General features: G+C 36.9%; 1 pseudogene; it reads right to left on the bottom strand.

Moving 5' to 3' along the window:
* Positions 1-558: 558 nt before the first annotated feature.
* Positions 559-1,404, bottom strand: LOC122747398 (annotated as a pseudogene).
* Between the last annotated feature and the right edge of the window lie 12,764 nt (positions 1,405-14,168).

The following is a 14,168-nucleotide window of genomic DNA, read 5'->3' as shown; positions in this document are numbered from 1 at the left end:
GTTTGACTGGTGCTTGCTACATTAGGCTATGAGGTTTTCCATGGTGGAGTCTTTTCTTGCACTACTTTCAGCTCTTGGTAGGGCAGGCTAACACCTCTTTCCCTCTTCTATGGAGAAGGGCCATTGTTTTAGGTAGAAATATTTACCATCCCAAAGGAAGAAGAGTGATTAGATGCAGCCTAGGAGCTGGGGAATTATCTGGAATGTCTTACAAATGGTTGCTACCGACAACAACAAAAAAGGTAATTATGCAACATGCTTTTAAAGACACCATTGCATTGTGCTCATGTTCCCTTAAATGTTGTTCCCAAAAGTGCTCAACCCTTAGCCCATCTGGGATCTCTAGGGGAGAGCTGCAGAGACAGTTTGGTGAAAATGACATGGGGAGTTGGGGGGTAGGGGGAGAGTCGGGGTAAGCAAGGACCCAGAGAAGAAAGCAGCCTTCAACTAAAAGATCAGCCCTCAGTTTAAAGGTCAGCTTCAGGCACGCTGGCCTCCAGCGAAGTCAGAATCAATGGAAGGAGCAGCGACCAGGTGGGGCTGAGGGTAAAGGGATTTCTACACCTCATTCAGGTCAAGCAGAGTCTGGTCCAGCATCCTTGGTGTGCCAAGGTGCTCCTCTTCGGTGCATTTCAGTTTATCTTCCAAGTCATCAATCGTCTTTTCCAGTTTGGCTAGTGATCTCTCAGCAAACTCAGCACGGGTCTCTGCCTCCTTGAGTTTATCAGTAAGAATCTTTATCTCTTCCTCATATTTGTCTTCTTTCTGTGAATATTTTTCTTCAGCAGCATTCAGACACTTCAGGTTCTGGTCCATCAGTCTGATCTGCTCATCCATCTCGGCCCGCTCCTCTGACCGTTCGAAGTCTCCCTCAATGATCACCAACTTTCAGGCCACCTCCTCATTTTTCCAGTCTGCTTCCTCTGCAATGTGCTTGGACTCTTTCAGCTGGATTTCTTGCAGCTCCATCTTCTCTTCATCCTTCAAGGTCCGATTTTCAGTGACCTTCATACCTCTTTCACTCTCATCAGCTGCCTTCTCTGCCTCTTCTAGCTTCTGCAGAGCTGTCGCCAGGTGCTCCTGAGCATGGTCCAGCTCCTCCGCAACCAGCTGGATCCGACGGTTCAAGAAGCCACCTCAGCCTCAGCCTGTTCCCGGGGCCCGCTTCTCCTCCTCCACCTCCCACTGGAGACACTCGGCCCTTTTCTAGGCGTCATCGGCCTGCTGCTGCAGAACCTGAACTTTGAGCTTCACCGCCTTGATGGTGCTGATAGCAGCCAAGGTGCCCGCCCCGTTTTGCTCTGGCTGCGGCTGCTGCCTCCTCCGCTCGGCGCTGCTGCCGCTTTGCCCGGCAGTCACTTTTGAAAGAAAGTTAAGGGAAATATTGTATAGAATTAGTTCCATAAAGATGAAAGATACATTTAGTGTGCTTAATTTTTCACCATGTTGTTCCAACGGTCTTTTTTTTTTTTGGGACTTTTTTAAAAAATAAAAGTATTTTATTATTTTCCAGTTACGTGTAGAGATAGCTTTCAGCATTTGTTTACATAAGATTTCCAATTTCAAAATTTTCTCCCTCCTTCCCCTTCCTCGCCCCCTCCCCCAGACAGCAGGAAATCCGATATAGGCGATATATATATATGTGTATGTATGTATGTGTATATATATATATATACACATATATATATGTATGTATATATATATACACACACATATATACATATACACACATATATGTATATATGTATATCCACATACATATATACACACATATTCTTATACATAACAACATTAAACATATTTCTGCATCAGTCATGCTATAAGAGAAGAATCAGAGCAATAAGGAAAAACCTCAAAATAGAAAAACAACAGCACCAAAAACAAAAGAAATAGTATGGTTCAATCAGCATCCATATTCCATAGTTCTTTTTTTTATTTTCTGGATTTGGAGAGCATTTTCCATCATGAGTCCCCTGGAACTCTCTTGCACCTTTGTATTGGTGAGAAGAATCCAGTCCATCACTGTTGATCAACACACAATGTTGATAATACTGTGTATAATGTTCTTCTGGTTCTGCTCATCTCACTCATCATCAGTTCATGCAATTCTTTCCAGGTTTCTCTGAACTTCTCCTGCTCATTGTTTCTCTCACCACATTAGAATTTCATTACAGTCATATACCACAACTTGTTCAGCCATTCCCCCAACTGATGGGCAACCCCTCAATTTCCAATTCCTTGCTACCATGTAAAGAGCAGCTAGAAATATTTTTCAACATGTGGGTCCTTTTCTCTATTCTATGATCTCCTTGGGAGAAAGACCCAACAGTGGTATTGCTGGGTCAAAGGGTATGCACAGCTTTATAGCCCTTTGAGCATAATTCCAAATTGCTCTGCAGAATGGTTGGATCAGTTCACAGCTCCACCAACAATGCATTAGTGTTCCAAATTTTCCACAGCTTCTCCAACATTTATTATTTTCCTTTTTTGTCATATTAGCCAATCTAATAGGTTTCAGGTGGTACCTGAGAGTTGTATTAATTTGCATCTTTCTAATCAATAGTGATTTAGAGCATTTTTTCATATGGGAATAGTTAGCTTTGATTTCTTCATCAGAAAACTGTCTGTTCATATCCTTTGACCATTTATCAATTGGGGAATGACTTGTATTCTTATAAATCTGATTTAGTTCCCTATATATTTTAGAAATGAGACCTTTATCAGAAGTACTGGCTATAAAAATTGTTTCCCAGCTTTCCGCAGCCCTTCTAATTTTGGATGCATTGCTTCTGTTTGTACAAAAACTTTTTAATTTAATGTAATCAAAATCATCCATTTTGCATTTCATAATATTCTCTATCTCCTGTTTGGTCATAAACTGTTCTCTTTTCCAAAGATCTGAAAGGTAGACTATTCCTTCCTCTCCTAATTTACCTATGGTATCACCTCTTATGTCTAAATCATGTACCCATTTTGACCTTATTTTAGTATAAGGTGTAAGATGTTGGTCTATGCCTAATTTCTGCCATACTATCTTCCAGTTTTCCCAGCAGTTTCTGTGAAATACCCACTTTGTACTTTCCCCCCCTTCTTTCACCCTATTCGTCCTCACCAACATTTTGCTTCTTACCCCTGCCTCCCCCAATCTGCCCTCCCTTTTCTTTACCCTTTTCTCCCTTGCTTTTGCCCTCCCTTCTATCAGTCCCCCCTTCCCCTTTTACTTCCCTAAAGAATGAGATAAATTTCTTTATCCAAATGAATGTATATGTTATTCCCTCTTTGAATCAAATCTAATGAGTAGGGTTGAAACAAATCTTCACTCCTCCCTTCTTTCTCTCTATTGTAATAGGCTTTTTTCACCTCTTCATATGATGTAATTCACCCCATTCTACCTCCCCTTTCCTCTTCTCCCCATAAACTCCCTTTTTAACCCCATAATTTTCTTTGCATCATTACATCAAAGACAATTTATATTTATATCCTCTGTGTATAATCCTTCTGTCTGCCCAAATACATTTACAATTCTCAAGAGTTATAAGTATTATCTTCCCATGTAGGGGTGTAAACAGCTTAACCTAATTGAGTAAGTTTTTTCCCCGTTTACTTTTTAAACTTCTCTTGATTATTGTATGTTAAGATTGAATTTTCTATTCAGTTCTCGTCTTTTCATCAGGAAACCTTGAAAGTCCCCAATGTCATTGAATGTCCATCTTTTCCCTTGAAAGAGAATGAACAGTTTTGCTGTGTAATAGATTCTTGGCTGCAATCCAAGCTCCTTTGCCTTCCGGAGTATCATATTCCAAGCCTTGCAATCCTTTAATGTTGAAGCTTCCAGGTCTTGAGCAATCCTGACTGTGGCTCGATCTAATGAGTGGTCGCCAATAAATTATAAGCTTTAGGAAGAGTTAGACTTTTAAGCATTTATTAAGGAGAATAAGAATTTGGTGAAAAGAAAGAGAAAGGCCTAGATTAATATATATCTACTAAAGGGAGAGCAAATTTCTAGCTCCCTTCTCTACCCTGTGGAAATTTATTTTGATTTGGGGACCCTACCTTTAGGCTGAGATTAGAAAACCTTAGGCCCTCAGGGTCTCTTCTGTGTGGGAGGGTCTGGTGCCAAAAAGCCCAGTGGACTGTACAAGACACCAGGTCAGACAGCTGGGGGGAGGGAGTGCTAGCTCCCTCCACCCTGAGAGGAGCTATCCCAGAGATCTGGGGCTCATCCAGGCCAGGGCTCTGGCATAGCCTATGCTGAGGCATGTGAGACTCAAGCGTCCCCCCAGCCCCAGCCCCAGCTCTGGCTGGTGGATTAGCTTGGTCTGTGGGGGTGAAAAAAAAACAAGCCGAGATTTGAGTGGGGAAGAGAAAGATATATATATAGACCTGGGAGTTAGACAGCAGGGGCTTCTAGATGGGATGGACAAGAGGAGGAGGCAGAAGGACAAGATTAGGAGGCCAGACTGACAGAGTTTGGGGGAAATCTGACAAGAAGAGTGGGGGAGAAGAGGACTGGAGGCTGGCTGACAAGATTAGAGGGGCGGCAGACTCGGCGGGGGGCCACAAGGACGCAGGAGAAGGCTAACAGACTAGGACCGACAAGAGTAGGAGGCCGGTGGACAAGACTCAGAGTGGGGAAGTACAAGATAGAGAGACTGGGCGGACAAGATTAGAAGTTCCAGGCACAGCAGGTGGGAAAGAGACGCAGTGGAAAGAGATGCTCCAAAATGCAGTCTGGTTGTACATTTTATTTCCCTGTATTCTTAATTTTAAATCGTATCTCATAAGTAAACTCTGCTTTGATTATTTAGTTAAGAGGCTTCTTAATATTTTGCTTATCAATTTGGGAGTGGAGCAGTGTGGTGGAACTTTATAAACAGCCCACATTAAATTAATAGCAGTCAGATAGCCAAATAGTCAAAAGTCCCCAGATTATTCATCCACAGATTAGTCCCCCCAATTTAGGCAAATTAGTCAAAATATTCTTACATTGAATGGCGACCACGGCAGGATTTATGGCCCAATTATAATTTTTCTAAACCTATAATCTTTCATAAGTACAGTTATTATAATTTTTCCAGGTTAGTTATAGTTATTAATAATTTTTTTTCACAACCCTGAGTCCTGAGGGAAGATCATGAGAGAGCCAGCCTTGCCCCCTCTTCCTCCCACAAGCAAATGTCACTTCCTGATGCCAAAGAAAAGCTGCATGGCCTTGCCCTCAGAGGCCTTCTCCTCATGGTGGAGCTTTCCTACAGTAAGTCTCCAGCAGGTGGCATTATTTCAATCATAACACAGGCAGTCCAGTGATTCTCAAATTGTCTCTCCTGGATCTATTTTCCAGATCCGTTCTCTTTCCAATGAGGTATTTCACATTTTCTTCTATTTTTTCATTCTTTTGATTCTGTTTGACTGATTCCTGGTGTCTCATAGATTCCTTATCTTCCAACTGTCCAATTTTAATTTTTAAGGTATTGCTTTTTTCAATGAGATTATGAACCTTTTTTTCATTTGGTCAAATGAATTTTTTAAGCCATTGTTTTCTTCAGTCAATCTTTGTGCTTCCTTTTCTAAGCTGCTTATTCTTTTTTCATAATTTTCTTGTTTTGCTTTCATTTCTGTCCCCATTTTTTCTCCTACCTCTCTCAATTGATTTTTAAAATCCTTTTTGAGCTCTTCCAAGAAGGCTTTTTGTTCTTGAGACCAATTCAACTTCCCTCTTGAGGCTTCACATGTAGGCAATATTGAGAGTATTGTCCTCATGTGAGTTTGTGTTTGCCTCTTCCCTGTTGATACTGTAGCTCTCAATGGTGAGAACTTTTTTTTGTTTCTTATTTGTACTGCAACTTAATTATTTATTTATTTTTTAAGTTGAGGTCTGCTCTGGGGGCACCAGGGTCCCTGTTTCAAGATTCTTGTGCTGGGGTGTAGGGGCTGTGTCACTGGCTTTTTACACTGAGGCCTCTATGGCTTGTGGATTTCCCCTGCCCTGGACTTCCTGTCAGAGTGTGCTGGGATCAGTAGGCCTGGCCACGCCTGTCCTGTGTGTGGCCCTCCACCTGGCAAGCTGCCCTCTCGGCTGGTGCAGGTGGGTTTCGCCACTGTCCTGCTGCACCACCAGATTTTTGAGCCAGTGTCCAGGGGCCACAGTTGCTTAGCTGTGGCCCACAGCTTCCTGCTGACTTGCCCCAACCCCCTCAGCGCTGCACTGCCACCCTGCACTGCACCTCCCTTTTGCCCGAGTCTGCCTGACCTTTCCTAAAGTCTTCTAAATTATCTCTGGTTGGAAGACTGTGTCTCTCTATCTCTTTGCAGGTTCTGTAGTCTCAGAATACATCCAGAGACTTGATTTAATGTTCTTTTTGAGGGAACAGAAGGAGAGCTCAGGCAACTTGCTGATAACTCTCTGCCATCTTTTCTTCAGTACTCTTAATAACTGTGTCATTTAAAATTCTAAATTTGGGTTCTAATCTGTCCCCCCAGTTTTGGGGGAAAACTGACTAAAATCACTGAATTTACGTTTTTTAAGAGTTTATTGAAAGATAGTAAAAAAAAAAAGAGAAAGACTGAGAATAGATTTCCTATAACCTGGTGATCCTAAATTTTCTAAGCTCCCACTTCTGAAGTTAACAGCCACCATGCTGATCTCTCAGCCAAAGAGGCCCAGCTCTCTGGACAGCCTCCACTTCCCCCTTCTTATTCCCCTCCCGGAAATGGGAGGTTCTTCAAGCTGATTGGTTCGCTGGGCCTGAAGGTAGTCAAAGTTCAAATTTCTTAGCTTCTGAGGACAATTACTTTCTTAAGTACCCTTAAGTACCAGCCAGATGTGCTTACAATCTAGTAAGCAGTCAATGGTCAGTTGCCTTATCCAATTAAATCAGTTTAACTCAGTCTCCAGGTGGGCCCCTGAATATCTGCTAAATCTTATCTATCACATTCCATTATCTTGACACATAAGAGACACCCAAGAGCACCAAAAAAGAAATATGCTATTCATTTTCTGACAGAGACTTGATGGACTCAAATGTAGGATAAGATACATTTTGTGGCACATGGGTAATTTTTTATTTCAAAATGAATTCCAAGCATTAGTTTAAAAATGAAAATGTTATCATAATAAAGTGTAACAAGAATTTTTTACAAGAAGGAGAGCTTTGAAAGTTATGTTGAACTTACTACTACTACTACTACTACTACTACTACTACTACTACTACTACTACTACTACTACTACTACTTGCTACTACCACTACTACTAATACCACCACCACCACAACTCCTACTACTACCAACCCCCCCCCACACACACACACACTCACACACATTCTGTCCGTAATAGACATTGGCAATTTCATGTACAATCCTTTCTAATATATTTTGTACATGGAAAAAACAATCAATTTTCTTTGGGGTTAAAATTCAGGTAAAGTAACAAAAAGAAACACATGTTAGCAACCTACTATCCTTTATGTTAGACACTGGGGTTACAAATACAAAAACAAAATATATAGGAGTTTACATTCAACTGACGACACACAGAGAAAAAAATAGCATTGGAACCTTGATATAGCATTGTCCTTGAAGTTGGTACCATGGAAAATGAGACCTTTAAAATGATGTCCCTTTGTCCTGTAAAAACCGAGGAATGTAAGATTAATTATTTTATACAAAATTATATCATAGGGGGACAGCTAGGTGGCACAGTGGATAGAACACCAGCCCTGGATTCAGGAGGACCTGAGTTCAAATCTGGCCTCAGACACTTAACAATTACTAGCTGTGTGACCCTGAGCAAATCACTTAACCCCAATTGCCTCACAAAAAACCCCCCAAAACTATATATTATATTATTTACAAATGAAGGATAGCAATATTTCATAAAGTGACAGTCATGATAAAACACAAAAAGAATTCATTAGTCTGTATACAAACAAGCCACATGAATTTTGCAGGATGCAAATATATTGAAAATTATTTCTTGAGATAAATTTGAGATGGGGAAATTAGGAGAAATTGTCACCTATATGGAGTCAAAATCTGTAAATCAGTATATGAATTTTTTTGCAGTTGTTTGAGTACAAATAGAAGAGTAAGCCTGGTATCTCCAGAGAGAATAAGGCAAAGGTGATATGAGGGTTTTTAGAAACATCTTAGGAGGCAAGAGAAAATGATTGAAATTTTGTGTAGCAAATAATTTTGAATAGAACATCTTGTCTCACAGGAGAGATTTAAGGCTGTTTCTTTTAACTATGAATTCTCTGCTATTGGCATTTGGTTTAGGTAAGACTGTAAAAGTTATTTTGCTGAGGATTTTCATATTCAATATAATCTATAGGTTGCAAGAGAGCCAAGGAAAATAGCTAATAGGTGTTAGCTTTGTTGTATACACACAGCAGAATGTTGTGCAAACTCCAGCAGTCTGCCTGCAAAGAGATATGGAAGTATTTTTCAGAAAGATCTACTATTATATTCCCATGAATTCATGGAGAGTGGAAGAAAAAAGTTGAAACAGATTTTTGGATTGTTTTAAAAGTTTAATACAAGGAACCACTGATTCTTAGCAACTCGCAATTACCTCTAATGCTTGACACAAAATAGAAGTTTAAGGGGTCTAAAGGAACTCATTTTTCCTTGTTCAAAGAAATAGAAAATTTGACTCAGCCCTCATCATTCTCTTAAGAGGTGTTTCTTTTAAAATTATTTTTATTTATTTTGCTATATTTTTCACAATTACATGGAAAATGTTAACTACATATATGTGTATGTATGTATTTTTAAAATTTTGAATTCTGAATTCTCTGGCTTCCTGCTGCCACTCTGTCTTCATTGAGAAGGCAAGCAATTTGATTTTGATTATACATATGAGTTCATGTAAAACATATTTTCATATAAACCATGTTACCAAAGAAAGTAGAAAGAAACTTTTTAAAAAGCATTAACATTTTAATTAATTAATTAATTTTAGCATTTTAATTAATTGCTACATTTGTAGCAATCTGCATTCAGAGGCCATCAATCTTTTCTCAAGTTGGATAGCATTTTTCATTGGGGAAACTTTGGAATTGTTTTGAATCATTGTCTTCATCAGAGTAGTTAAGTCTTTCACAAATGATCATCTTATAATATACTGCAATGACTCCGAACAATGTTCTTTTGGTTCTGCTCATTTCATTTTACATCACATCATGTAAGTCTTCCTGTGTGTGTTTTTTTTTCTTCTGAAACCTTCCCACTCATCATTTCTTATAGAAAAATAGTATTCCATCAAAATGATATACCGTGACTTGTTCAGCCATTCCCCAGTTGATGGACATCCCTCAATTTCCAATTATTTGCCACAGAAAAAGAGCTGCTATCAATATTTTTGTTCATGTAGGACAGCCCCTTTTTTGCCCCCTTTAGGAGATAGACCTGGTAGTTTTATTGGTCAAAGGATATAGAGTTTTATAACTGTCCAGACTTTCAAATTGTTCTTCAGAATGGCTAGCTCCAATAAGGCATGTGTCCTTGTTTTCCCACATTTCCTCTAATATATGTCATTTTCCTTTTCTGTCATGTTTAGCAATCTGATAGAAGGGAAGAGGTATCACAACATTATTTTAATTTGCATTTCTCTAATCAGTAATTACTTAGAATATTTTCATGTGACTATTGATAGCTCAGTTTCTCCTGAGAACTGCCTCTCCATATCCTTTCAACATTTATCAACAGAGGTATGACTCTTATTTTTATAAATTTGGCTAAATCACTATATGTCTGAGAAATGAGGTCTTTATCAGGGGAAAAAAAAAAACTTGATGGACTTTCCAGTTTCTTGTTTCCCTTCTAATTTTGGTTGAATTAGTTTTGTTTGTGCAAAAGCTTTTTAAATTTCTTTAATCAAAATGAACTATGTTACTTTTTATTACAGGTAATTTACTAATGATATCACCCTTTATGCCTAAATAATTTATTCATTTATACCTCATCTTGGTATATGAAGTGAGATTTGTATGGCACCAAATTAGTAAATTAAGTAGAATTATGCTTTTCATGATAATTTCTCCTTACTGATGAAAAATTAAAATTTCTCCAGGTATTTATACCTTTTTTGAATGAAAAAAAGACTTATAATTGTGTTCATATAATTGTTGGATTTTTCTTAGCAGATAGACTTCTAAGTGCTTTATATTATTTACAATTTTCTTTGGAATTTCTCTTTCTCTTTCTAAGTTTTGCTTCTAGCCTTTGTTGACAGTATTACAGAAATACTGATTATTTCTGTGTATTTATGTGATATACTAAAACTTTGTTGAAGTTGCTAATTATTTCAATTATTTTTAAGGTGATTCTTTTTTTTCTTTTTTTTTTTTTGTGGGGCAATGAGGGTTAAGTGACTTTCCCAGGGTCACACAGATAGTAAGTGTCAAGTGTCTGAGGCCAGATTTGAACTCAGGACCTCCTGAATTCAGGGCCGGTGCTTTATCCACTGTGCCATCTAGCTGCCCCCTTAAGGTGATTCTTTAGGTTTCTCTAAGTATACTATTATATAATTTGCAGAGTGAGAATTTTATTTTTCATTGTATATTTTCTATCCCTTCAATTTCGTTTTTCTTATCTTATTGCTATAGCTAGCATTTTTTGTTCAATATTGACTAATAGTGGTGATAATGGACATTCTATCTTGACTCCTGATCTTATTGGGTTGGCTTCAAGTTTAGCCCCATTATAGATAATGGTTGTGCTTCACTTTAGATAGATGCTACTTATCATTTTAAGAAAAGCTCTATTTTTTGTTTTGGATGGCAGGGCAATGAGGGTTAAGTGACTTGCCCAGGGTCACACAACTAGTAAGTGTCAAGTGTTTGAGGCCAGATTTGAACTCAGGTCCTCCTGAATCCAGGGCCAGTGCTTTATCCACTGTGCCACCTAGCTGCCACCTCAAAAGGCTCTATTTATTCTTCTGATATCTAACATTTTTAAGAGGAATGGGTGTTGTATTTTTCCAAAGGCATTTTTTGCATCTATTGATAGAATTAGTTTGTGATGATTATTATTGATATGATCAATTATGCTGTTAGTTTTCCTAATATTGAACCAACTCTGCATTCCTATTTTAAATTTTGTCTGGTCATAGTGGTTGCTATGTTGCTAAAATCTCCTATTATTTTATCTAAAATTTTTGAATCAATATTAATTGAGGAAGTTGAACTATAATTTTATTTTTCTGTTTTTCCTCAGTCTTGTACAATGAACACACAGACACACACATACATACACATATATTCATATGTACATGTGTATATAGATATATGTATGCATATGCATGTATACATATATGTGTGTATATATAATTTTAAAACATTTTTATTTAAAGTTTTACAGTTTTGAGTTCTAGAAATAGGTTGTACATGTACAATTATATAAAACATTTCCATATTAGCAATTTTGTACAAGAACACTCAAATAAAAGAAAAAAATGAAAGTAAAAAATAGCATGCTTCAATCTGTATTTAAAACAATATCAGATCTTTCTCTGGAGGGAGATGGTATGTGCTTCATCATTAGTTCTTTGGGATTGTCTTGGATCATTTTATTGCTAAGAAAAGCTAAGTCATTGACAATTGTTTACTGATGCAATATTGTTAACATGTAAAAACATTCTCCTGGTTCTCTTCACCTCACTATATATCTTTTCATGTAAGTCTTTATATGTTTTTTCTGAATTCATAATGCTTGTTATTTCTTATATCACAATAATATTCCATTACAATCACATAGCACAGCCTGTTTATTCATTCCCCCATTGACATTCCCTTTGATTTTCCACAAAAAAGAGCTGCTATAAATATTTTCATACAAATAGGTCCTTTTCCCTTTTTTGGATGTCTTTGGGATATAGACCTAGTAGTTATATTACTGGAAAAAAGATTATGCACAGTTTTATAGCCATTAGTATATAATTCCAAATTGCTCTTTGGAATGGCTGGATCGGGACTGCTAGGTGGTGCAGTGGACAATGCACTGGTCCTGGATTCAGAAGGACCTGAGTTCAAATCTGAACTCAGATACTTGACACTTACTAGTTGTGTGTCACAACCCTAATTGCCCCGCAAAAAAAAAAAGAAAGAAAGAAAAAGAAAAGAAAGAAATAAATAAAAAGAAAAGAAAAGAAAGGAAAAGAAAAGAAGAGAAAAGAAGCCAGGCTCTAAAGAACCAAGGACAACTCAGTCACCAGAATGGCTGGATCAGTCCACAACTCCATGAACAATGCATTAGTGTCCCTGTTTTCCCACATACCCTATTACATCAAAAGTATTGCTTCTTTTTTTTTTTCATATTAGCCACTCTGATAGGTGTGAGGTGGTACCTCAGAGTTGTTGTAATTTGCATTTCTTTCTCAATAGTGATTTACAGCATTTTAGGACATTATAGCTAGTTTTGATTTCTTTGTTATTCTAATTTAAATATCACAACCATATTTCCATTATAAGAGGAATTTGGTGGAATTCCTTCTCTACTTTTTTTTTTTCAAATAGTTTATCTAGTATTGGGATTAATGTTCCTTCACAGTCTGGAACATTTCACTTGTGAATCTACCTGGTCCTCAGGATTTTTTTTCTTACAGAGTTCATTAACAGCTTGTTTGATTTGTTTTTCTAAGTTAGTGTTATTTAAGTATTCTATTTCCTCTTCTATTATATTTGTCAATTTATATTTTGTAAATATTCATCTATTTCACTTAGGTTATTAGCTTTACTGGCACATAATTACATAAAATTACTTCTAATTATTACTTTAATTTTCTTTTATTGGTGGTGAATTCATCCTTTTCATTTTTGAAACTAGTAAATTCAGCTCTTATCTTTCTTCTTCTTCTTCTTCTTCTTCTTCTTCTTCTTCTTCTTCTTCTTCTTCTTCTTCTTCTTCTTCTTCTTCTTCTTCTTCTTCTTCTTCTTCTTTTGGTGGGGAAATGAGGTTTTAGTGACTTGCCCAGTGTCACACAGCTAGTAAGTGTCTGAGGTCGGATTTGAACTCAGGTCCTCCTGAATCCATGGTCTTTGCTCTATCCACTGTGCCACCTAGCTGCCACCTTATCTTTCTTATTTTAAGTAAAATTTTCAATAGTTTATCTATTTTACTTTTTAAAATAAAGCATCTCAGTTATATTTAGTAGTTCAATTTTTTTTTACTTTCAATTTTACTAATCTTGGCTTTAATTTTCAGGATTTCCAGTTTGTTTATCTTTTAATATTTTCTAGTTTTTTTTAGTTGCATGTCTAATTCTCTTTTTATCTATTCTATTAATGTATGCATTGAGAAACATAAATTTCCCCTTATTACTGCATGGGCTGCATCCAAGTGGGATGTTGCCTCATTTTTATCATTCACTTTAATGACATTATTTCTTGCTTTTATAATTTGTTCTTTGATCCAGTCATTGTTTCAGATTAGATTATTCAGTTTTCTATTAGTTTTTAATTTGTACTTCCCCTGTCCTTAACTCACTGTAATTTCTTTGCATTTTGTTCTGAAAAGAATACACTTAATATTTCTGCTTTTTCTATTTTTGTTTATGAGGTTTCTGTGCCTTAATGTGTGGTCAGTTTTTGAGAAGGTTCCATGAACATTATGGGAAAAAAAATATATTCCTTTCTATTTCCATTCAGCATTTTTTTCCAGAGGTCTATTATATCTAACTTTTCTAAAATTTTATTCATCTCATCAACTTTTTTTCTTCCTTATTTTATGGTTATATTTATCTAGCTCTAAGAGTGGAAATTTGAGATCCTCTAACAGTAGACTTTTGCTATATATTTATTCCTATAATGGGTCAATTTCAACAGGAGTAATTGAGGAGGGAATTTTAGACAGAGTGAATATGGTGGTTAAAATCCTAAAGGGAGAAAACATGGAATGTTTTCTAAGAAAGTTGGAATAGAGTTTGTCTAATTTTTGAAAACATAATAAGAGTTATATGAGAAAAGATTAGAAAAATAAATTGGCACAAATTCTGAATGGTCTAAATATCAAACTAAGAAGTATTGAAGAAGTATTTGTGTGTATGTGCTATTGTTCTTTTAAAATAGAATTGGGACCACCATCTCAGCCAGTCATTAGATAAAAAAGTATGTATTATTTTATTATTTTGAAATTATTCTTGTGTATGAGTCCAGATGAGATAGAAAATAG

Source organism: Dromiciops gliroides, chromosome 3 (genome assembly GCF_019393635.1).
Source record: "Dromiciops gliroides isolate mDroGli1 chromosome 3, mDroGli1.pri, whole genome shotgun sequence".
NCBI classification, from domain to species: Eukaryota; Metazoa; Chordata; class Mammalia; order Microbiotheria; family Microbiotheriidae; genus Dromiciops; species Dromiciops gliroides.
This window is presented reverse-complemented; position numbering and strand designations above follow the sequence as displayed.